The sequence below is a fragment of the Bemisia tabaci genome, chromosome 6 (assembly GCF_918797505.1).
Source record: "Bemisia tabaci chromosome 6, PGI_BMITA_v3".
NCBI lineage: Eukaryota > Metazoa > Arthropoda > Insecta > Hemiptera > Aleyrodidae > Bemisia > Bemisia tabaci.
This window is the reverse complement of record NC_092798.1, coordinates 52,368,056-52,395,330: the sequence shown is the minus strand read 5'-3', so window position 1 is coordinate 52,395,330 and position 27,275 is coordinate 52,368,056. Positions and strand designations below refer to the sequence as shown.

Here is a 27,275-nt window from a genome sequence, read left to right as displayed (position 1 = left end):
TCATCCATAAATTTCTCATTTCAAGGATTTATTTATTCATTCTTACCGGATGCGTTTTTTCTTTTATTTTCCTTTATTTTTCCTTGTCAACAAAACGTTTATTTTTTTGAAACAGTTCAGTGAAACTTGGATCATTTTCACTTTTCAGTGTCTCTGCCTTGAAAGAAGATGTACAACATATCAGAATCTGCACTTTTTTGGGGGATTCAATGAAGGGGTTTCACTCTTCAAATAAAACGGAAGATTTGTCTTGGACTCAACAATGTTTTTGTGCCCCTGCTGACACAGTGATACTTTGGACCTAAAAGAGGACCAGCACATCATGCTGTGTGGGTCAATGCATTTTTAATGCCTCATACTTGCTCTTGAGGAGTATATTGATGTGGTAAGATCACCAATACATCTGTTCTAGTAATGCTGACACTCCGGGAATGAATAAATTCCTAAGGGGGCCCAATGATGCATGGTAAAATTTTTTTTTGGTCTTACCCCGTAGAACTGATCCATTTGACCAAAAAACACTCTCTGCCAAGTTTCAGCCAAATCGGATAATATTAATCTGTGCCGACAGAGCCATCTTTTTTATAAGGGATTTTACATTGAAAAACAATTTTTTCCAGCAAAACCCATTTCCCGGAAAATGTGTAATTTCTAGAAAAAATCTGAGGTCATATTCGGCCTCAGCAGGAAATATTGAGGAGGAACAGTTGTATGGGACACCAAGGTACACTCTACTACAGGTATGGTCAAACAGGGTGCCAAAGTAGCAGCGCTGAGAATATAGGCCATCGAGTGACGTCGCAAGTCGTACCGTCTTTGCCGCGTAGTTCAAAATGAGGCCTTGAGAAAAAAAAGGAGGTGTTTGCATTTCGAGCATCTTGGTATTTTTTGATGATGTAGGTCGGTGCAGCGACTTTTATCATCGATTTTCTTGGAAATGCATTCTACTTAAAGTGTTTGAAATTATATCATGAGTTGATTTAAGCAAACAAACCGGACGTTATGGTCAGTTTTTCATACTTCCGATTCCGGATTTTGCTGACCAGGTTGTACTGACCTACTCACAGGGTACACAATCCTCAAAATGCAAATACCTCCTTTTTTTTCTCTATGAAAATGAGGATCTGCCAGATCTGGTAGCTTCAATAAGTTATCAGATAAATTTAAAAAATTGATGAAACTCAAAATAGCGAAAAACTGAACTAAGAACACGAAAAAAAAACACAAAATTGACGAGGCCCACTCTCCTAACAGAAAGTAAATAAGTTTTCAATATAGCGTCGCAGTCGTGCCATTGGAGGCCGTTAAATCTATGCGTTTCGACGACTTTCTCAAATTCCATTTGTCCATACCTGTAGTAGAGTGTACCTTGATTTGACACCTCAAAAAAATTTTTTTACCCTCGTTATAGCGGTGTAAGAACTGAAACATCTAGAAAACGCCAAAATAGGGCAAAATGACGGTGATAAATCTCAAATAATTACATAGGTCTGTATCCAAAAACAAAGCTCAACATATGGTAGGTGTTTTACATGCAATTTTTTACGCTGAGTCTGAAAATGCTTTTCATTTTTCGCCATTCCATCAGGATATTCCGGAAAATTGATTTTCTTGTAAAAACAGGGTTTTTTGGGGAAAACTCAATTTTTAGGAAATAAACGATCAACTTGTAATATGTAGATGTGTTTTTTAATGTTGAATTCGAAAATGATGACTTTTCTTCTTCCATCAGGAGTTTCTGAGGAAGTAAAGAGCTGGATGCAAGAACAGCTTTTTTTACCCCCACCCCCTCTGGAATTTCTTCAAACTTTGTCTATTGATTACTCATACTTGAGTGCCTCTTTTCCCAAATTTTCAGACCGCCAAAAAATTGGGGGGAGGGGGGGGTGAAAGTTAAAGCCAGTGAACCTCAATATCTCTCGAACGAATAAAGATATCAAGGTCCGGTTTGGACAAAAAATCGTCTAAAATTGCATACTTTAAGATTGAGCCACCCTAATGAATTCCGTTTAACATTACCTCACCTAAGGCTCTTGGTGACTTATTGGAAAACTAAGAATACTTCATAAAAGGTGTCAAAAAATCCCCAAAGGTTTGAGCATCCTGCAGGAAAGTAGGTTCGAAAATAAGAAGTTTAAAGATGAAATTAGTGGAAGTAACTCAGAGAGTGGCCTTATTTCTAAGTATAAATTTAAAAAGGTGGTACAATAGTAGATAGCTTTTACCCCGCAGAATAGTGTGGACCCAGCGCTATTTTAACATCTTGTTACATATAGTTTTGGCCATGTTTTTAGTGTTTCTTTTCTTCATAGTAGTAATTAAACATGGAAAACCTGTGTAGTTATTTTGATTACGCCTCTGGAGTTTTTAAAACTTCTCAATGACATAAAGTAATTTTCATCTCACTGAAAATTTTACATCAGTATCTGAACTATTAAGGAATGATAAGAGCCTCAGGATTTTTCACAAAATGTCTCATAATTCTGAATATTTCAGCCAATCAATCAATTACAGATCATCGTTACCAGCACATCAATATTTAAATCCATATTTATGATTAAGTATCTTGTTCAAAGAGGAAGAGTATGTATGTGTAAGCTGTTTATCATTTAGGTTCAATGTTTCAAACCGAAACGAATCTGTAACTAATTCAAGCTCTCTGACTTAGCATTTTCCATTTGACTAAATTCTAATCAGTGAATGAGAAGTGGAAATGAAGGAAAAACCTTAATGAAAGGACTACGTGCAAAAAAGGCCATTTGGGGCTCAGGGCGGATACCTTTGAGACTTGTCCTATTCATTCACCTAACAATGCCCCATCTTTTCCCAAAGTTTCAAGCCCCCCAAAAATTTTGGGGAGACGTGGCGGGGGGTCAAAGTTAAATACCGGCAAAATTTTCGCGAATTTATTACTCAAAAACAAAGAAGTTTTGGAAAACGCGGTTTTAACGAGCGTATTCAGCAAGATGAGAGCTTTCAGAAAATGTATAACATCATAGGGTTTTGTCAACTTAGCTCGAGTTATCGCCTCCGAAGCGCCGGAACGCTCAAAAAAGCCCCTTATTTTTTCTGCTCTTAGTCCTTTCATTAAGGTTTTTCCTTCATTTCCACTTCTCATTCACTGATTAGAATTTAGTCAAATGGAAAATGCTAAGTCAGAGAGCTTGAATTAGTTACAGATTCGTTTCGGTTTGAAACATTGAACCTAAATGATAAACAGCTTACATATACACACTCTTCCTCTTTGAACAAGATACTTAATCATAAATATGGATTTAAATATTGATGTGCTGGTAACGATGATCTGTAATTGATTGATTGGCTGAAATATTCAGAATTATGAGACATTTTGTGAAAAATCCTGAGGCTCTTATCATTCCTTAATAGTTCAGATACTGATGTAAAATTTTCAGTGAGATGAAAATTACTTTATGTCATTGAGAAGTTTTAAAAACTCCAGAGGCGTAATCAAAATAACTACACAGGTTTTCCATGTTTAATTACTACTATGAAGAAAAGAAACACTAAAAACATGGCCAAAACTATAAGTAACAAGATGTTAAAATAGCGCTGGGTCCACACTATTCTGTGGGGAAAAAGCTATCTACTATTGTACCACCTTGTTTAATTTATACTTTGAAATAAGGCCACTTTCTGAGTTACTTCCACTGATTTCACTCCCGCCCTCCCTCCCGAAGGCAAAACGGTGAGTTTTCAGCTACGTACCATTTTCCCGAAGTTGAGGATTAGTTTTCTTTTTCTCAATGACACAACCACCCCATACTTCCTCCAATGTTTCTCGGTTTTGCTTAGTCAGCATATGAAACAAATTCTAGAAAGAAGTCAGTCTCCAAGATGTGTAGGAGGAAAATGATTACAAAGAGGGGATATTGAATCAGTAAATTATTTATCCTCAAGTTTAAAACTGGGAACCCCTTTTTTTTACCAAACTAATTGATCAATTCACTTCCGATAATGGGTCAATGATTTATCATTTTTCTGAGGCAGAAAACCTATTGAGTAAAAGAGGACAACCAGCGTTTCCTTGTGCCAAGTGCCAAAAGTGGGTTTTAAACTTTCAGACAGTAGCACTAGTAATGTTCTCTCTCCATTTGTTGCTCAAGAAAGCAGAAGCTGCCTTAAATTACATAAATTAGCATCCGTTAAGGTCAGAACATACTGCCTATGTATCATTGACTAGATGTCACGCTACAAAGTTTCTATTAATTGCATCCGTTCGTTCTCACAGGATTATCGAATTATTTACAGGATTATTACAGGGGAGTTTATAGATTGACAAGACTGAAAAGCAGTTTCACCTTTGGAACATCATAGATGTCAGTAATTAATGGCTAAGTGACTTCAGTAAGAAGAAAAAAATCTGCACCAACTTCTGCCCCATCAGCACTTTAACTAAATTTTAGTTTTCTAGATAATGAATGAGGAAGTAATTGAAAGAAACTTATGTATTTCCAATCACATGGTGTATTTTGCCGTTTTTTTGGCATAAAGGTATGTGCTTCAGTGGAAAGGCAGTAACCATAGAAAAGCATAGAGGGGGAAATGACGTTGACACGACTTGAGACGGAATGCATAGTCACTCCTCCAAAATATTCTCTCTCAAGGAAGCACTTAATTTGAGGTTGACTTTGGGATCGCGATATTTCTAAGGATTTCCTGGAAAAGAAAGGTTGTAAAAAATGCTTGAACTGTACATCCTTCAATTCTGATGAAGAAGAGGATACTTCTGGGTTGTCATCATTAACAATCATCTGATAGTAACTAGTGTCCCAAGCAAGTACATAATTAGTTGAAAGGTTATGTTATTTCAAGTAGATAATTTTCCAATTGCCTCCAACTTCGTAAAGAACATGAAAGTGAATTATTAGTCATTCACTGCAGGGAAAATAGGCATATTGGAAAGTTATTTCTGGTCTTCCAAAGTGCTTTCATTGTTTCAAATTATTTATGAAAATTAATCTTTTGATCAACTATTGAATTCTCTCTTTCAGACATTCCCATTTGTGGGAGGAGGAGTGGCTGAGGCCGTGGGCATGTAGGAACGTCCCCCGAAATAATTGCTCCGCAACCTGCACAGCAACCTCCACTGCAGCCTCTACCACAACCTCCACTGCTATCTGAACAACCTGAACTGCAACTTCCACTACAACCAGCACCTGTATCGAATACTCCACAGGAGCCATGATGTCTGGGTATGACATCCTATTGATATTATTGTGGAAATTACTCACAGTATTAATATTCCCCATTCCTGAGGGGGAGCAAGGTTAGGAATTAAAATTTGCACTGTAGATAACACATTTCATAGAGGTTGGTTTAGACTTGGTTAGAACAGTGGAACTGTTGCAGGAACAAGTTTATGAAGAAAAATGTTACAACGGTGAATGAAACGTTTAATGTAAATGCTAAGTAAATATGAATGGTATGTGAATCGGAAGTGAATGCTAGAAAGAAAAAATTTGGATACTTGAGGCTTCTGATGTTGAAAGATTTGCTTACAGTTAAAACATTTTTGTTCATCACCTCTTTCCTGCAACTATCAGGGTCAGTTCTCTAAGTCGACCGAGGCTCATGGCCAATAAGGTGAAATAGTAGAACAAACTTGAACGCAAAACCGCTATACTTCTTTCAGAAGTTAAGGAGTGGTAGTTTTCAAAAAATTAAAGAAGAGGCAGATTTTAAATAGAAGAGACTTCCAAAAGTAAGTATCTTTTTGCTGAAACTTCTAAACTACTGCATAAACTTAAAATCTGTAAAAAACTGCTTATTGGTCATAATGTCAGCTTTTTAACGAGCTATAGTATTTTAAATTTTGTTCATTAGAATGGCAGAAAAGTTATTTTTTTTTGTGAACCCACCTCACCACCAAACGGGTTTAAAATTTCATGTTGGTACATCAGTGCAGCAACTACTCGTTGTCAACATGCAATCACGATTTTGTAACATCAGACAGCCACAATTCTTAGCTAAAGGTTCCTTTTTGATAAGATTACCAAAAATGCACCACAATGTGGACACCAGCGTGGTATTAGTTGTATTTCAGCTACTTTTTGTGAAATTGCTTCACAAGCGTTCCAGGGGGCTTTCTTATCAGATCATGGAGTTACACATAAATCTCGGTCATCCATAAGAAGTTGTATGTTGAGGGGATAAGGAAGCTTGTCCAACATTACATTTTGTCTCACGTCTTGTTTAAATTTCGGACGGACTGGTAGCGTGAAATTTTGGACCCAAGTGGTCCAGAGGTGAGTCCACAAAACAACTTTTCTGGCATTCTACTGAACCAAATTTTAATGGAAAAATAAAACCTTGCAAGAAAGGTGATATTATGACCAATGAACAGTTTTTTTTCAGACCTTTATTTCATGCAGTAGTTAAGAAGTTATGGCAAAAAGATACTTTTATTTGGAACGACCCTCGTACATAAGTAAAGTTGCAATGGTTACAGTCGGAAAAAAATTATAAGTGGAATAGGATGTAAACTTCATATGTTGGAATGGAGTAGGTCCAGTTCATAGCAGTTCGAAAAAAAATTTCAGTTAAAGAGACTGGCAATTTGTCAACGTTTATGATGTACTTGAGGGAAGGTAAGGAAAGACTCAATACATCTAGACTATCCATAGTACAAAGGCTGCCATAACTTGGCTTAGAACCTCATTTTCTCTCCCTCTCTTGATATTTTTTGAGAACAAGACTATGATACAGGTTGAGGAGTGTTTGAGAAAGACAGTTCGATGTCTACTGTTTTGATTGGTGGCATTTTCCACTGTGAATTGTCACGATAAGCAATCATAATTGGCGATAGGGGAAGAACTTGGATAATTCAGGTGCCCTCCTCATCGTTGTTGTTAGAGAATGATGCACGTTTCTTTTCTAAAAGGGAGAAAAGAATGCCTTTAATTTATTCTCTTGTAAGAGGAACAGTAGGATCAACATTCCTCTGTCATAGAATTAACACTATTTAGCAGTTGCAAAGATAACATTTTAATTATAAAACTACAAGGAGTATTGCCAGACCATTACTTCAAGAGGAAAATTGAAGTGAAGTTCCTTTATGTGAGTTCAATGAAGCAGGACATTTTGGGGTGTAAGCTCCTCCATCTTGTGGCATTTTTGTCGAGGAACCTTTGAGCATTTTCAGAGGGGGTTAAATATTAATCTCCTTCAGGTGTTCTGTTCTTTAAGGAAACGGAAAATAAGGTTATACTTGACCTTCAAAATAAATATATATAGGAGGGGAAAAAATAAATTAAGCAGTAGATTTGCAGCTGATAATTAAGTTCAATTTTTTGCACGGTCTCCGAAGTCATTGTCATTGGACTTCGTCCAATTGATTTTGTCCGATGTCTTTTGGAAGGAGAAAAAAAAAAACAAGAAAAATTGTAATTTTAAGCAGGCGTTGGTTCCAGAATTAGGTTTGGCAATTGAAATGAAGAATTTTACTTCCAACAAATTCATTTTCTATGTTTTTGAACTTGTTATCAAAATTGATCAGTATTTAGGGAATCTTGCCCCTTTTTGTTTTTCATCTAATCAAATTTTATCTGAGAAAAGTTGTTCAAAGTAGCGGAAAATCAAAGTTTTTTCAAAGTTGGTTCAGGAAGAGCTGAGAGTGTTTCGGCAATCCTTTTTCATGAGTGTACACTCCCTACCAAAGAAGGTTATGTTGTTAAACAGGATTACTGTTTTTAGGGGTTACTGTAATTCTTTCAGTAAAGGTTCCTTGTTTTAATTATACTATTTAAAATTTGTGTTGCAGGAGAAATAACAGTCAGTTCCGAAGAAGAGCCGCCATCCACAAACACATCGAGAACTGGTAAGTGGAAGTATCTACAACATCGGAACTTGGCAACCATTAAAATACAGATTTTATCACAATTTTATCACACGAATAAAGGAAAGAAGAACACAGTAATTAATTTCAAGGTGTATTTGTTTTGATCCAAATTGTTGATGGGTTGCTGAAATACAGAATTTTCAGAGGACAGTAGACCAACTGTAAGTCTCTGGTTGTATCAAGAAGAGAAAAAAGTCGTCACATCGACCCAAAGAAACCAAGCCTCAAGAATGAATGTAATTTTCTAGGTGTATTTTTAGGGCTGATCTCGAAAATTACGTTGGATTTTCTGGATCCTCACGGTATGCTTGGAAAAATCGGAATTTTGCATGTACTCCAAAAAAAAAATCGAGGTTTACCACAGGAAGTTCAGTCGTGTGGGAACTGAGTAAATAATAGAGGACAAGGGAAAGGAAAGAATAGCCAATTATCGCATCAACATGAGTGGATCAGTTATCATTTTGTTACCATCTAAATTTATGTTGAATGGTGTGATTCTCGAATGTGTCATATGTATCCTCTTTTCTTTCCTCAATTGGAAGAAGGTGATTGTTAAATGCACCTTTTCAGAATCATTGCAAAAAGTCTACCTAGAATCAGTGACAAATTTTAGGCGAACCGAAGTGTCTGTTGACCAGCAGCCTGATTATTGATGCTCATGTCAGCACATAAAGACTTTAAAAACTAATTAGATAAAGGATCATGTGTTAGCCTGCCAGCAAAGCCTGATAAAGCTTTAACAATTAGGCTGTAGTGTCTCATGGTTGCTTAAATGAATTTAGGGGAGAATTACATTTTTGCGAGTAAATGAAGAGCAAAGAGGAGACTTGGATATCAGAAGTGACAACAAATTTATTAAGGATATTCTTGGTAAATGGGCATTAGTGTCGTTAAGCCCATTTTTAGGAGTACAAGATTTCTGAATCCTCATAAGATGGCGTATCCAATAAAATGTATGTAGCTTACACATGTTTCTGTAAAATAGAAATGAACTAAAGATCATTGAGAGAGAATGGAATGCGAATTTTGCAAAGTTTTCATGTTTATGGGGGAACATATAACCCTGATCCACTGTATAGTCGTCACCTCTACCCCTGCATCATCCATGCGTTGGCAACTAAATGGACAAATACCTCAGTTCTCTTATTTTTCTGGTAAAAATGAAAAAGGTGACATGTTTTTAGTGACAAACCCACCCTTCTCAATAACCATTCATGTTGAAAAAAAGAACTTAATTAATAGGGAACGTATCATCTCAGCAGCAGAAAGTCACTTGCCAATGAAAGAACTCGTGCATGTTTTCAAACAAAAATAAAAATAAACAAGTTGGTTTTTGCAATCGCTAGCGATAGCAATATTTGTCATGGGAACTTTTGCTTCTGGGATATGAAAATGTTAAGGTACAGTTCGTTTGTAGTATCTTCAGAATTGAAGGGGCTATGTAATTTTGTGTCGACATCTCTTTTTTAACATTTTTAATTTTTTTTCTTTGCATACAAGAAAGCTGTTATTTACCAATTATTTATTTTCGTTGGATTATGTATGGTTTTTGGAAGTTAACGCATTTAACTTTCAGTTTCGTTTTTTCGGCGTAAAGTATGATATTTTTACTCTACGCATGTGCCCAAATACGCATCATAAGTGACCTATGTGCTTCCTAAGTTGCCATTTTTTTCATTCAAATAGATGTAACTGAAATGTTAGATGTGTACTACCTATACTACTTTCATGTCATTGCTTTATTTATTTACTTTTTGCGTAGGTATAAATTGTTATTTTTCGCTGAATTTTGGAGAAAATATTGCTTTAAGAACGTGGAATGTAAATTAATTTTATTGAAAAAAGAAAATACCATCATTAATTTGGGCGAACAGAGAAAATATACATCAATATTTGGGTCAACATCTCCCTGATTATATAAAGGATGAATATATTAGTATTTCTGTATCAAAAAACTTAACTTTTATCTTCAGAGATACAATGATTCTAGTCCCAGTCAATTTGTTTTATTGAAAAAACAAAAAAACAAAAAATAAATAAAAAAAAAAACAACTGAAATGTTAGACATACTATTTTCATGTCTTTCTATTTGTATCAATAGGTACTTTTTGCTTAACATACGAACGTTGAATGCAAGTTAACTTTATTGAAAAAAGAAAATAACGTCAATAATTTGGGGGAACTTGTGGCTGATTATATGAAGGAGGTATATTCCAGTATTTTTGTTTAACATATTAACTCACGAGAAAATGTTCGTACATTTATCATCTAGTATTAATTATTTTTTGATGATTAGTCTAAAACATTCAATACAACCATTAAAAAGTAACACCTATCGTCGGGTATCGAACTCCCGATCGCCTATTGCCCGCACCTAATCAAAAATATGAGGCGGTTTAGTCAACTAGGCTATAACGGGTCGGCGAGTGGTGAGTAAAAATAGCATAGAAAAGACTCGGACGATGGGGACTTATCACAAGAGTTGTCCTTGAGACGCTTCGTAGCTTCTGTTTTTCTAGGATATGAGAAAAATGAGCTAAGCGCATTACTGTAGGAGCCATGGTTCGCACTGTTTTAATGTGTCTCGAGGTTCATCCCAGCATACATTCGCGATCGCGGCAGTTGAGCTAAGGCAATATTTGCGTATCCATGAATTAAATCAATCAATCGAGGTCTGATTTTGACTTATTTGTCCATAACGAGTCCTCCAGAGCAAATTTCCACCTTGTACGATGGTTATTATGTCTTTATTTCTATTTGTAAAATTTGAGGTGGGATAATGGCGGCTTCTCAAGAGCACCGAGGTAGGCGATCTTTTGCACCAACGAACAGAAAACTGATGGCGAAAAATAACCAATCAGAACCTCCCAAAAAAAAGAATTTGCCCAAAATCGGAACTTCGTGGTTCTGCGCAGATTTACCAGTCAGAAACGACATCTCAAGGTGGAAAAAAACTCGCTGAAAGCGAATTTTAGAAATCAACACAACTTGACGTAGAGACATGATTGGCTAAATAATACAACGGTTTTTGATACATCGGAAAATCAACCAAAAATCGAAGACTGGGCGAAACGCTCAAGGTCGCAGAGGCATAGGGAATCCCATAGCGAAAGCAACGGAACGATTGTAATATCATGGGGAACTCCGTTCCCATGACAAAAAAAATTAGAAACCTGCACAGGGCAGCCATCTGCTATTTTCCACACCCCTTTTCAAAGGTTCAGCAAGTGACAAAGGAATTGAAGTTTAGGGTCAGTTTAACGAATGGAGGAAGTACATGGTGTTCAATCTTCAATTAGGGATTTTCTCCAAAATAAAATTTTCAGTATACAATCTTTTACTGTTGAATACTCAATGCTGAGGTTCAAAATGAAACAAACTCTACTCATTAGGTGCTCATTATGTTATAACAAGCCTGTACCATTGACTAGGAAAGCATGATGATATGATATAGTTGTGTTTACAATGAAATATCATCATTGACTTATTAGGGTCATCCCCTGAGGGGATGAGAGGATTGGACACGAGATACTCAACGGATGCAGGTGTGATGACCAGGTGATGACAAACTGTATTGCGAGATGCCAAGTCCGACATTCCCGGACAGCTAGGCGACAGTGCTGCCTCAGGTGGCAATGTATAGAAGTACTTAACCTAACATGACTGAAGTTTACTGTTTTTCAAATTCGTAATTTTGAAATCACACTTATGTACTGAACTATACAAAATTCCCTGATTTGTTAACTTGGACGTTTTTTTTTTCATTCACAGATGAAGTAGATAATATGGGATGCGGCTCTTTCTGCAACTAGCCTGATAACTAGGTGAGTTTTCAATTTTTTGCCTGTACACTTAAAAATTGTGTACGGAGTAAATCATTCTTGGAAGTAAATTGTTTTTCCTTAAGATTTTACTCCTCCTTCAGGTTAGTCATTCAAGATAATCAGCTTTTTTACAAATTTTGTTTTTACCTATCTTCTCAAGTACGGTCTATGAGGAAAAAATCAAAAAATTTCCCTGAGAAAATCTGCTTAAAAAGTTTATCAATTGTGCAATGACTGGCTGTTTTTTTTGGCTGTGGTAAATTTTCTGATACTGAGGACACTTTTCATATTTGTTAACTGAGATGTTTCGAAATAATGCGGCAAGATGAAACGGATGCTACAGATACAAATTTTCGGAAGTGAGAACTTGTCAATTGGAAATGTGGAGCTTGTGGTTACAAAACGGTTGCCGATGAGGATTAGGTACGAAACTTGTGTAAATTTAAGGACGATGGTATTATCCTCCAGAAAATTTTGAAGAGGGATTTCATGCATGTTCTTTCTGCCTTCATATGCTCGAAATTGAGATAAGAGAAGCTTTTGAAGGGAAAATGGCAAATTATAACAAGAAGATCTCCCATTACTAAAGGGTATAAGCCGTGGCCTGATATAATTAAATCAAGTTTTCAAAACGTTAATGAAGTCCTAGACTATTTGCATTCCACTGAGGTGATGTTTTGAAACCAAAGCTGAAGGAGGAATAAAAGTAATGGAAGATTATTGAGTTTTTTTCCAAGAGCGTACCGGTAAAGCAGTTCATTGTTCAGTGGACTTGTGGATACAGAAAACTTCATCCAACTAGAAATAGGCAGATGTCAGTGAATGACACAAGAGACATGTATGTTCTTTGTAGGAAGAGAAAAAAAAAACTAGTGGTTGGTAAAATAGAATTACTTTTTTCGATCTCAAGGTATGTGGTCCTCTTGACCAGTGATGTTTTTAATCCTTGGCTTATATGAGTTATACAAATTTCAATCGTTTTATGCAGAGGCGGCTCATGTCCATTCTTCCAGTCTTGAGTTTTTTTGAGTTGATATTACATTCGAGAGTTGAATTAAACGATGAAAGTGGCGTTATTACCCGTTTTACACTTTGATGGTGGTGTCAAATCTTGAAAAATATTATAAGCACAAGAAAACCAAGAGCTGGAAAAAGATATATTACAGACTTCCGCACGACATGACTCAATTATGATATGATAGATGCCAGAAAAGATGAATTATGAAACTTAGAATTATGGGTTACATAACTTGGTAACACGTCTCTTAGAATTATTGGTCACATAACTTGGCAACACCTCATACGGGGCCGGGTTGCCACAGTCAGAAAAAACCGGGAAATGTCAGGGACAGTGTCTCCGTTTTGCGTCTAGTTAGAGGCAGTGCGTCTTATATACACTTAGGCGTTCCATTTTGCGTCTTGCATCTAATTGCGTCTTATTCAGCAAAAGCTGCGTATAATTATTCAAAAATTGTAAACTTTTACAATTTGATGATTAAAATGCACCTCTAATCATACCTTTATCACATTCTCCTCGTATGTATTTAGTTCCCAAGGCTTTTTGGTTTTGCTTTACAATAATTTTTGTTCACCACGCATTAACATTACTGCCCCGGGACCGACAGCTGGCAGCAACGCAAGGGCATGTGTAGTGACTTAACCCAGAACAAGATATTTGTATCTTCGGTGTTAGTTATTGCTGATTCTAATTAAAATACAAAAAAAGTTTTTAGTACTTTTACTTTTAAATTTTAAAATTACATGAATGAAGCCTTCCGCCTAAAAAAGTAGAAACTCACATTTTCCCGTAAAAAACGTGAGCTTACATTTGAATATTTTGACAGGGTTTATTCCTAGGCTAGTTTTATTTGACAACCAATATCTTAATAACTAACATTTTCCAAGAATTGCACTTATGAACCCGCTTGCAATCCATTAGCTAACACATCTTAAAAATGTCAAACATTAATACATGAGAGATGTGCTTCCAAACATCACCTTTTCGATAACTTCAAACATTCACATCCAAAATAATGTAGCAGGTCGAAATCTTGTTTTTCATTTTTAAAAAAGGAATGACTTTAAATTATTTTTATAGTTCAAAAATTATTGATAAGAACATTGTTTGTCAAATAAACGCATTAAGAAATTGTTAAAATTGCCGCGCAGTGTGCAAATTCAGATTTCCCGCGTCAAATGCTGGCTTCTGATTGGTTGATAGACGCGTTCCATCGTGCGTCTTATTTAACCAGTAAGTGCGTTTCATTGCGTCCCATCTTGCGTTTTTTATAATCTGTGGCCGCGGAGATACTGGCTCAAGGAAAATGTTAGGGAAAATTTGTTGAATCTTCTTTATTTGCTTTCTAAAATGGGTTTGAGGTTTCGAACTACAAATTTTGCCTAAACACTATTTTCAATTATGTCTTCTTAGCCATTCACCATATCTTCAATTGTCAGGAAATTTCACCAAAATGTACCAGGGAAATGTCAGGGAATTTCATTTTCCAAATTTTGTGGCAACCCTGTTTGATGATTGATCGAATGACTATTAATTTAATAACCGTAACTTGCTCTGCTATACCACTTATTTAACATTTGATGATTATTTCTTTTCTCATATTTTCAGATGCTTGAATCATGCAGCCTAGAACACATGTTTTGAAAGAAAATGCCAACTATTTTCGTTCCTCAATGATTACTTTTAGACGGAATTGACGCTGCTCAAAATTGTTTCTTTTACTGCCTTTTTTAAACAATATATATTTTTTTTAATTTAATGGTTATTTTGTTTACTTGCTAATTATAATATTCAGTTATTAGTGTTTGAATGCGTTAGTGAGTTGCTAGTGTAACATTGATTTTTGTTCCTATTTTCGGAAACTTGAACGAATTTCATGCGCTCATGTAAACAAGTTCGTTCTTGGACTAACAATGCAAGTATGGCAAACTTCATTTGAGCCTTTCTTTAGCTTGTTCAACCCATATTTTGTACTTGTATCCCATTGAAATATCATTAAGTCAGTGAGTCAACAGTGTAATGCTGATTTTTATTCCTATTTTTGGAAACTTGAATGAATATCATGCCATCATGTAAACAAGCTCACTCTCCGACTAACAGTGCAAGTATGGCAAACTTTATTTGAGCCTTTCTTATGCACGTTCAACCCATATTTTGTACTTGTATCCATTGACATATCATTACGTTAGCCAGTCGACAGTGATTTACTGATTTTTTGTTTTGTTTTCAAGATCTTAAATAAATTTTCCTGAATTTTTTTGTTCCTGAAGACCACAAATTTTTTATTTCTCCCCCTATTTTCTGAATCTGATTGTCTTGAGAAGGCTTTATGGCGAAGGTCTCAAAACTCTTTCCTCATTTGGAATATTTCAAGAAGAGCTGATGATGTTTCATTTTCATTTAAATTTTTTCCTTACAATGAAAATCAGTGAATTATTCATAATTTTACCAAATACCAGCAAAACCAGCATCATTTCCTGATGATGCAAAACCAGCAAAAATGTCAAGAAATAATGTTCCTTAGCTTATCGTAAGTAATACAGGCAATGTGTCAAGAAATCATCAACATTGCAAAAAGAGACATTCAATTTTCGACAACGACTAACATTGGTTGAAAAATAAGAGTGACCATGAGTGAGAATCTAATTAATTTTAAACCATGAACGTTTTGCAGGATTTTAAATAGATTACTGAAATCATAACCTCTTTTCACAAGAGAGATGGAGTTTTGTAGATTTTGAATCACTGAGGGGCTACGTCCCAGTAAGTAATCACTGAAAGAAAAAAAAAATCTTGAATTTGTCGCCAAGACGTATTTCCTCTTGAAGCAAGAATTCTGCTCATAATCTGCTTATTACAAACCATATATATGCTAAATTCAAAAATTTCATTCATGTATCAAGAAAAATTTACCTTAAATAAAGATAAAAAAAAAAAAAGAAAGAAAAAAAAATTCTTGACTCTTGGCGGCCAATTCAAGAATCATCATGTTTTGTCCCTTTGTTTTTCTCGAAATTTTCTGATGATGATTCTGGGTGTCCATACTCTATATAAAATCTTTCAAATTAGATGAACAAATGAAATTAATGAAACGACAGTTCTGCTCCGAATTTACGCGACTCGCGAATTATAGTGACGATGCAGCGATTCGGGAACATTGCAGAAAATTTCCACCTTGGATTTTCTCAAAATTTTCCAAGGATGATTCTTGGTGTGCATACTCAATATCTTATGTCTCTAAAGGGGATGCACAAATGAAACAGCGAAACCCTCAGAGCCTGCCCTGAAATTACGCGACTCGCGAATCATGGAAAATGCAACAATTCGACAACATTCCTAGAGATCCCCCCCCCCCCTTTGGATGTTCTCAAAATTTTCCAAGTATGAATATAGGTGTGCATACTCAATATCTTATGTGTCAAAGGGGATGAACACGTGAAATTTTGAAAACCTCAGAGCCTGCCCTGAATTTACGCGATTCGCGAATTAAGGATGATGGAGCCATTCGACAACATTGCATGACATTTCCCCTAGGATTTTCTCGAAATTTTCAGAGGATGGTCTTCGATGTCCATCCTCAATGAATATAATCCGTCAAATCGGATGAACAAATGAAATTGATGAAACGACAGAGCCTGCTCCGAATTTACGCGACTCGACTCGTATGGATGAAGGATATGGCAACATTGCTTGAGATTTCCCCCTTGCATTTTCTCGAAATTTTCCAAGGATGATTCCGGGTGTGCATACACAGTGGGTTTTACCTAAATCTAATTAAGAAAATGAAAGTCCCCATGTCTGAAAGCGGAAAAGTACAGCGAAACACCTCAGGAAAACATCCCCGCTGAAAAGAAAATCATTCGTTGGGCCGTTTTTTTTTTTGCCCCCCCCCCCCCAAGCCAAAATGGCGGCCGATATGCGCCGCCGCGGGGTGCAAATGTTACAACTCCCTCACAATGTCACGTGACACATCGATTCCTATGTAATTTTGGTCGTAGAATCCGAATATGAGGTCAGAAATCCCTCACGACCAAAAGGGATCGCGCAAATTCAAGATGGCGGCCAAAAATAGGCCCCGGAGTAAAAATTCTCAATTCCAGCTTTTGGTGACGAGTGAGATGTCTTTTTTTATGTTTTTTGGGTCATAGGGTCCAAATTTGAGGTCAAAAATTCCCTTCTGGCCGACAAGGATCCCTCAAATCCAAAATGGCTTCCATTTTGGGGCTGACATATTATTTCCGAAAGACGCGTGTAGTCGAGTGAGGTGTCTTTTTACATGTTTTTTGGACCACATGATCAGAAACTGGGATCCAAACTGTGCTCCTGTGGGCCGGAAGGTAAGATTTGTCCCTTAGCACCTTGATTGTAACGTTTTTATCAACTATTTACCTAAATAAAAACTCAGAATTTCACTGTTAGAACGGCGCCAACCACACCAAGAATGCTCTATTCTTACAAATAATGTTTGACCATTTTGCCTAGCAGGGGCTATCGTCCCCTGCTTCACAAAAAAACTAGCGCAAGAGAAATAGGAACAAAACAAAAATAGGTAATCTTCTTTGAACAGTGAAATAGTGATAACGGTGAAATTCTGAGTTTTTATTTAAATAGTTGATAAAAACGTTACAATCAAGGTGCTAAGGGACAAATCTTACCTTCCGGCCCACAGGGACACAGTTTGGATCCCAGTTTCTGATCATGTGGTCCAAAAAACATGTAAAAAGACACCTCACTCGACTACATATGCGTCTTTCGGAAATAATATGTCAGCCCCAAAATGGAAGCCATTTTGGATTTGAGGGATCCCTGTCGGCCAGAAGGGAATTTTTGACCTCAAATTTGGACCCTATGACCCAAAAAACATAAAGCCATTCGACAACATTGCATGAAATATCCCGTTTGGATATTCTCGAAATTTTCAGAGGATGGCCTTCGATGTCCATCCTCAAGAAATTTACGAGTAATCCGTTAAATCGGATGAACAAATGAAATTGATGAAACGACAGAGCCTGATCCGAATATACGCGACTCGACTCATATGGATATCGACTCAATATCTTATGTGTCACATGGGATGCAGGAATGAAAATTTGAAAATCTCAGATAGAGCCTGCCCTGAATTTACGCGACACGCGAATTATGGACAATGGAGGAATTCAACAACATTGCATGTAATTTCCCATTTGGATTTTCTTGAAATATACCGAGGATGGTGCTAAGCGTACACACTCAATTTCCAATGTGTCAAATGTGTTGAAGAAATTAAGTTGTGATAATCTCAGAGCCTGCTCCGAATTTACGCGACTCGACTCGTATGGATTATGGATGTGGCAACATTGCTTGAGATTTCCCCTTGCATTTTTTCGAAATTTTCCAAGGATGATTCCGGGTGTGCATATACTCAATATCTTATGTGTCAAAGGGGATGCAGGAAGTAAATTTTGAGAACCTCAGAGCCTGCCCTGAATTTACGCGACTCGCGAATTAAGGATGATGGAGCTATTCGACAACATTGCATGAAATATCCCGTTTGGATATTCTCGAAATTTTCAGAGGATGGTCTTCGATGTCCATCCTCAAGAAATATACAGTAATCCGTTAAATCGGATGAACAAATGAAATTGATGAAACGACAGAGCCTGATCCGAATTTACGCGACTCGACTCATATGGATGATGGATGTGGCAACATTGCTTGAGATTTCCTCCTTGCATTTTCTCGAAATTTTCCAAGGATGATTCCGGGTGTGCATACTCAATATCGTGTGCGTCAAATGGGATGCAGAAATGAAAATTTGAAAACTTCAGATAGAGCCTGCCCCGAATTTGCGCGACTCGCGAATTATGGATAATGGAGCAATTCAATAACATTGCATGTAATTTCCCATTTGGATTTTTTTGAAATTTACCGAGGATGGTGCTAAGCGTACATACTCAATTCCCAATGTGTCAAATGTAATGAAGAAATGAAGTTGTGATAATCTCAGAGCCTGCTCCGAATTTACGCGACTCGACTCGTATGGATGATGGATGTGGCAACATTGCTTGAGATTTCCCCCTTGCATTTTCTCGAAATTTTCCAAGGATAATTCCGGGTGTGCATACTCAATATCGTATGTGTCAAATGGGATGCAGACATGAAAGCTTGAAAACCTCAGATAGAGCCTGCCCTGAATTTACGCGACTCGCGAATTACGGATGATGGAGCAATTCAACAAAATTGCACGTCATTTCCATTTGAGCGTACATACTCAATTTCCAATGTGTCAAATGTGATGAAGAAATGCAGTTGTGATAATCTCAGAGCCTGCACCGAATTTACGCAACTCGATTCGTATGGATGATGGATGTGGCAACATTGCTTGAGATTTCCCCCTTGCACTTTCTCAAAATTTTCCAAGGACGATTCCGGGTGTGCATACTCAATACCTTGTGTGTCCAAGGGGATGCACAAATTAAAATTTGAAAACCTCAGAGCCTGCCCTGAATTTTCGCAACACGCGAATTAAGGATGATGGAGCAATTCCATAGCATTGTATGTGATTTCCGATTTGGATTTTCTTTAAATTTACCGAGGATGTTGCTGAGCGTCCATACTCAATTTCCAATTTGTCAAATGTGATGAATAAATGAAATTGTGACAATCTCAGAGCCTGCTCCGAATAAACACGACTTGTCGCTTATAAATGACGGAAGTGGCAACATTGATTGAAATTTCCCCTTTGCATATTTTCGAAATTTTCCAAGGATGGTTCCGGGTGTGCAGATACTCAATATCTTATGTGTCAATGGGGATGCAGAATGGAAATTTTGGAAACCTCAGAGCCTGCCCTGAATTTACGCGACTCGCGAATTATGGATGATGGAGCAATTCGACAACATTGCATGAAATTTCCCGTTTGGATTTTCTCGAAATTTTCAGAAGATGGTCTTCGATGTCCATCCTCAATAAAAATAGCAGTATTCCGTCAAATCGGATGAACAAATGAAATTCATGAAACGACAGAGCCCGCTACGAAAATACGCGACTCGACTCGTATGGATGATGGATGTGGCAACATTGCTTGAGATTTCCCCCATGCATTTTTTCGAAATTTTCCAAGGATGATTCCGGGTGTGCATAAACTCAATATCTTATGCGTCAAAGGGATGCGGAAAGGAAATTTTGGAAATCTCAGAGCCTGCCCTGAATTTACGCGACTCGCGAATTTAGGATGATGAAGCCATTCGACAACATTGCATGAAATTTCCCCCTTGCATTTTCTCGAAATTTTCCAAGTATGATTCCGGCTGTGTGTACTCAATATCATATGTGTCAAATGGGATGCAAGAATGAAAATTTGAAAATCTCAGATAGAGCCTGCCCTGAATTTACGCGACTCGAGAATTATGGATAATGGCGTAATTCAACAAAATTGCATTTAATTTCCCATTTGCATTTATTGAAATTTACCTAGGATGGTGCAAAGCGTACATACTAAATTTGCATTGTGTCAAATGTGATGAAGAATTACAGGAGTGAGCCTGCCCTGAATTTACGCGACTCGCGAATTACGGATGATGGAGCAATTCAACAAAATTGCACGTCATTTCCATTTGAGCGTACATACTCAATTTCCAATGTGTCAAATGTGATGAAGAAATGCAGTTGTGATAATCTCAGAGCCTGCACCGAATTTACGCAACTCGATTCGTATGGATGATGGATGTGGCAACATTGCTTGAGATTTCCCCCTTGCACTTTCTCAAAATTTTCCAAGGACGATTCCGGGTGTGCATACTCAATACCTTGTGTGTCCAAGGGGATGCACAAATTAAAATTTGAAAACCTCAGAGCCTGCCCTGAATTTTCGCAACACGCGAATTAAGGATGATGGAGCAATTCCATAGCATTGTATGTGATTTCCGATTTGGATTTTCTTTAAATTTACCGAGGATGTTGCTGAGCGTCCATACTCAATTTCCAATTTGTCAAATGTGATGAATAAATGAAATTGTGACAATCTCAGAGCCTGCTCCGAATAAACACGACTTGTCGCTTATAAATGACGGAAGTGGCAACATTGATTGAAATTTCCCTTTGCATATTTTCGAAATTTTCCAAGGATGGTTCCGGGTGTGCATATACTCAATATCTTATGTGTCAATGGGGATGCAGAATGGAAATTTTGGAAACCTCAGAGCCTGCCCTGAATTTACGCGACTCGCGAATTATGGATGATGGAGCAATTCGACAACATTGCATGAAATTTCCCGTTTGGATTTTCTCGAAATTTTCAGAAGATGGTCTTCGATGTCCATCCTCAATAAAAATAGCAGTATTCCGTCAAATCGGATGAACAAATGAAATTCATGAAACGACAGAGCCCGCTACGAAATACGCGACTCGACTCGTATGGATGATGGATGTGGCAACATTGCTTGAGATTTCCCCCATGCATTTTTTCGAAATTTTCCAAGGATGATTCCGGGTGTGCATAAACTCAATATCTTATGCGTCAAAGGGGATGCGGAAAGGAAATTTTGGAAATCTCAGAGCCTGCCCTGAATTTACGCGACTCGCGAATTTAGGATGATGAAGCCATTCGACAACATTGCATGAAATTTCCCCCTTGCATTTTCTCGAAATTTTCCAAGTATGATTCTGGCTGTGTGTACTCAATATCATATGTGTCAAATGGGATGCAAGAATGAAAATTTGAAAATCTCAGATAGAGCCTGCCCTGAATTTACGCGACTCGAGAATTATGGATAATGGCGTAATTCAACAAAATTGCATTTAATTTCCCATTTGCATTTATTGAAATTTACCTAGGATGGTGCAAAGCGTACATACTAAATTTGCATTGTGTCAAATGTGATGAAGAATTACAGGAGTGAGCCTGCCCTGAATTTACGCGACTCGCGAATGGCGGATGATGGACCAATTCAACAACATTGCATGAAATTTCCCATTTCGATTTCCTTAAAATTTACCGAGGATGGTGTTAAGCGTACAAACTCAATTTCCAACGTGTCAAATGTGATGAAGAAATGAAATTGTGATAATCTCAGAGCCTGCTCCAAATTTACGCGACTCGACTCGTATGGATGATGGATGTGGCAACATTGCTTGAGATTTCCCCCTTGCATTTTCTCGAAATTTTCCAAGGATGATTCCGGTCGTGCATACTCCATATCATATGTGTCAATGGGGATGCGCAAATTATAATTTGTTAACCTAAGAGCCTGCCCTGAATTTACGCGACTTGCGAATTATGGATAATGGAGCAATTCAACAACATTGCATGCAATTTTCCATTTGGTTTTTCTTGAAATATAACGATGATGATGCTAAGCCTACATACTCAATTTCCAATGTGTCAATTGTGATGAAGAAATGCAGTTGCGATAATCTCGGAGCCTGCTCCTAATTTACGCGACTCGACTCGTATGGATGATGGATGTGGCAACATTGCTTGAGATTTCCCCCTTGCATTTTCTCGAAATTTTCCAAGGATGGTTCCGGGTGTGCATATACTCAATATCTTATGTGTCAAAGGGGATGCAGAAAGGAAATTTTGGAAACCTCAGTGCCTGCCCTGAATTTACGCGACTCGCGAATTATGGATGATGGAGCGATTCGACAACATTGCATTTAATTTCCAGTTTGTATTTTCTTGAACATTTCAGAAGATGGTCTTCGATGTCCATCCTCAATAAATATACGAGTAATCCATTAAATCGGATGATAAATGAAATTGATAAAACGACAGAGCCTGCTCCGAATTTACGCGACTCGACTCGTATGGATGATGGAATGGCAACATTGCTTGAAATTTCCCCCTCGAAATTTTCAAAGGATGATTCCGGCTGTGCATATTTAATATCGTATGCGTCAAATGGGATGCAGAAATGAAAATTTGAACATCTCGGGTAGAGCCTGCCCTGAATTTACGCGACTTGCGAATTATGGATGATGGTGCAATTAACAATATTGCATGTAATTTTCAATTTTGGTTTCCTTAAAATTTACCGAGGATGGTGCTAAGCGTACAAACTCAATTTTGAATATGTCAAATGTGATGAAGAAATGAATTTGTGATAATATCAGAGCCTGCTCCGAATTCACGCGACTCGACTCGTATGGATGATGGTTGTGGCAACATTGCTTGAGATTTCCCCCTTGCATTTTCTCGAAATTTTCCAAGGATGATTCCGGTCGTGCATACTCCATATCTTATGTGTCAAAGGGGATGCACAAATTATAATTTGTTAAGCTTAGAGCCTGCCCTGAATTTACGCGACTTGCGAATTATGGATAATGGAGCAATTCAACAACATTGCATGTAATTTCCCATTTGGATTTTCTTGAAATTTTACCGAGGATGGTGCTAAGCGTACAAACTCAATTTCAAACGTGTCAAATATGATGAAGAAATGAAATTGTGATAATCTCAGAGCCTGCTCCGAATTTACGCGACTCGACTCGTATGGATGATGGTTGTGGCAACATTGCTTCAGATTTCCTCCTTGCACTTTCTCGAATTTCCAAGAATGATTCCGGGTGTGCATACTCAATATCGTTTGCGTCAAATGGGATGCAGAAATTATAATTTGAAAACCTTAGAGCCTGCCCTGAATTTCCGCGACTTGCGAATTATAGATGATGGAGCAATTCGACATCATTGCATGAAATTCTCTTTTGGATTTTCTCGAAATTTTCAGAAGATGGTCTTCGATGTCCATCCTAAATGAATATAATCCGTCGAATGGGATGAAAGAATGAAATTGATGTAACGACAGAGCCTGCTCCGAATATACGCGACTCGACTCGTATGGATGATGGATGTAGCAACATTGCTTGAGATTTCCTCCTTGCATTTTTTCGAAATTTTCCAAGGATGATTCCGGGTGTGAATTTACTCAATATCTCATGCGTCAAAGGGGATGCAGAAAGGAAATTTTGGAAATCTCAGAGCCTGACCTGAATTTACGCGACTTGCGAATTATGGATAATGGAGCAATTCAACAACATTGCATGTAATTTCCCATTTGGATTTTCTTGAAATTTTACCGAGGATGGTGCTAAGCGTACAAACTCAATTTCCAACGTGTCAAATGTGATGAAGAAATGAAATTGTGAAAATCTCAGAGCCTGCTCCGAATTTACGCGACTCGCGAATTTAGGATGATGAAACCATTCGACAACATTGCATGAAATTTCCCCCTTGCATTTTCCCGAAATTTTCCAAGTATGATTCCGGCTGTGTATACTCAATATCATATGTGTCAAATGGGATGCAGGAATGAAAATTTGAAAATCTCAGATAGAGCCTGCCCTGAATTTACGCGACTCGAGAATTATGGATAATGGCGTAATTCAACAAAATTGCATGTAATTTCCCATTTGCATTTATTGAAATTTACCTAGGATGGTCCGAAGCGTACATACTAAATTTGCATTGTGTCATATGTGATGAAGAATTACAGTTGTGAGCCTGCCCTGAATTTACGCGACTCGCGAATGGCGGGTGATGGACCAATTCAACAACATTGCATGAAATTTCCCATTTCGATTTCCTTAAAATTTACCGAGGATGGTGTTAAGCGTACAAACTCAATTTCCAACGTGTCAAATGTGATGAAGAAATGAAATTGTGATAATCTCAGAGCCTACTCCGAATTTACGCGACTCGACTCGTATGGATGATGGATGTGGCAACATTGCTTGAGATTTCCCCCTTGCATTTTCTCGAAATTTTCCAAGGATGATTCCGGTCGTGCATACTCCATATCATATGTGTCAATGGGGATGCACAAATTATAATTTGTTAACCTAAGAGCCTGCCCTGAATTTACGCGACTTACGAATTATGGATAATGGAGCAATTCAACAACATTGCATGCAATTTTCCATTTGGTTTTTCTTGAAATATAACGATGATGATGCTAAGCCTACATACTCAATTTCCAATCTGTCAATTGTGATGAAGAAATGCAGTTGCGATAATCTCGGAGCCTGCTCCTAATTTACGCGACTCGACTCGTATGGATGATGGATGTGGCAACATTGCTTGAGATTTCCCCCTTGCATTTTCTCGAAATTTTCCAAGGATGGTTCCGGGTGTGCATATACTCAATATCTTATGTGTCAAAGGGGATGCAGAAAGGAAATTTTGGAAACCTCAGTGCCTGCCCTGAATTTACGCGACTCGCGAATTATGGATGATGGAGCGATTCGACAACATTGCATTTAATTTCCAGTTTGTATTTTCTTGAAAATTTCAGAAGATGGTCTTTTATGTCCATTCTCAATAAATATACGAGTAATCCATTAAATCGGATGACAAATGAAATTGATAAAACGACAGAGCCTGCTCCGAATTTACGCGACTCGACTCGTATGGATGATGGATGTGGCAACATTGCTTGAAATATCCCCCTCGAAATTTTCAAAGGATGATTCCGGCTGTGCATATTTAATATCGTATGCGTCAAATGGGATGCAGAAATGAAAATTTGAACATCTCGGATGGAGCCTGCCCTGAATTTACGCGACTTGCGAATTATGGATGATGGTGCAATTCAACAATATTGCATGTAATTTTCAATTTTGGTTTCCTTAAAATTTACCGAGGATGGTGCTAAGCGTACAAACTCAATTTTGAATTTGTCAAATGTGATGAAGAAATGAAATTGAGATAATATCAGAGCCTGCTCCGAATTCACGCGACTCGACTCGTATGGATGATGGTTGTGGCAACATTGCTTGAGATTTCCCCCTTGCATTTTCTCGAAATTTTCCAAGGATGATTCCGGTCGTGCATACTCCATATCTTATGTGTCAAAGGGGATGCACAAATTATAATTTGTTATCCTAAGAGCCTGCCCTGAATTTACGCGACTTGCGAATTATGGATAATGGAGCAATTCAACAACATTGTGTGTAATTTCCCATTTGGATTTTCTTGAAATTTTACCGAGGATGGTGCTAAGCGTACAAACTCAATTTCAAACGTGTCAAATATGATGAAGAAATGAAATTGTGATAATCTCAGAGCCTGCTCCGAATTTACGCGAATCGACTCGTATGGATGATGGTTGTGGCAACATTGCTTCAGATTTCCTCCTTGCACTTTCTCGAATTTCCAAGGATGATTCCGGGTGTGCATACTCAATATCGTATGCGTCAAATGGGATGCAGAAATTAAAATTTGAAAACCTTAGAGCCTGCCCTGAATTTCCGCGACTTGCGAATTATAGATGATGGAGCAATTAACCAAGATTGCATGAAATTCCCCCATGATTTTCTCGAAATTGTCAGAGGAGATGGTCATCGATATCCATCCTAAATGAATATAATCCGTCGAATTGGATGAAAGAATGAAATTGATGAAACGACAGAGCCTGCTCCGAATATACGCGACTCGACTCGTATGGATGATGGATGTAGCAACATTGCTTGAGATTTCCCCTTGCATTTTTTCGAAATTTTCCAAGGATGATTCCGGGTGTGAATTTACTCAATATCTTATGCGTCAAAGGGGATGCACAAAGGAAATTTTGGAAATCTCAGAGCCTGACCTGAATTTACGCGACTTACGAATTATGGATAATGGAGCAATTCAACAACATTGCATGTAATTTCCCATTTGGATTTTCTTGAAATTTTACCGAGGATGGTGCTAAGCGTACAAACTCAATTTCCAACGTGTCAAATGTGATGAAGAAATGAAATTGAGATAATATCAGAGCCTGCTCCGATCTCACGCGACTCGACTCGTATGGATGATCGTTGTGGCAACATTGCTTGAGATTTCCCCTTGCATTTTCTCGAAATTTTCCAAGGATGATTCCGGTCGTGCATACTCCATATCTTATGTGTCAAAGGGGATGCACAAATTATAATTTGTTATCCTTAGAGCCTGCCCTGAATTTACGCGACTTGCGAATTATGGATAATGGAGCAATTCAACAACATTTTGTGTAATTTCCCATTTGGATTTTCTTGAAATTTTACCGAGGATGGTGCTAAGCGTACAAACTCAATTTCAAACGTGTCAAATATGATGAAGAAATGAAATTGTGATAATCTCAGAGCCTGCTCCGAATTTACGCGAATCGACTCGTATGGATGATGGTTGTGGCAACATTGCTTCAGATTTCCTCCTTGCACTTTCTCGAATTTCCAAGGATGATTCCGGGTGTGCATACTCAATATCGTATGCGTCAAATGGGATGCAGAAATTAAAATTTGAAAACCTTAGAGCCTGCCCTGAATTTCCGCGACTTGCGAATTATAGATGATGGAGCAATTTAACAAGATTGCATGAAATTTCCCCCATGATTTTCTCGAAATTTTCAGAGGAGATGGTCATCGATATCCATCCTAAATGAATATAATCCGTCGAATAGGAGGAAAGAATGAAATTGATGAAACGACAGAGCCTGCTCCGAATATACGCGACTCGACTCGTATGGATGATGGATGTGGCAACATTGCTTGAGATTTCCCCCTTGCACTTTCTCGATGTTTTTCAAGGATGATTCCGGTTGTGCATACTCAATATCGTATGTGTCAAAGGGGATGCACA

At 37.6% G+C, this 27,275-nt stretch overlaps 1 protein-coding gene across 1 annotated transcript in view; it reads left to right on the top strand.

Moving 5' to 3' along the window:
• LOC140224902 (cytoplasmic FMR1-interacting protein-like) overlaps positions 1-15,023 on the top strand; it is a 28,509-nt gene extending 13,486 nt beyond the window's left edge. The window contains exons 5-9 of the mRNA XM_072301955.1: positions 149-385; positions 5,013-5,213; positions 7,781-7,837; positions 11,630-11,682; positions 14,309-15,023. The gene's annotated coding sequence lies outside the window, so the exon portion shown is untranslated. The remainder of the gene's footprint in view (positions 1-148; positions 386-5,012; positions 5,214-7,780; positions 7,838-11,629; positions 11,683-14,308) is intronic.
• Positions 15,024-27,275: the final 12,252 nt, after the last annotated feature.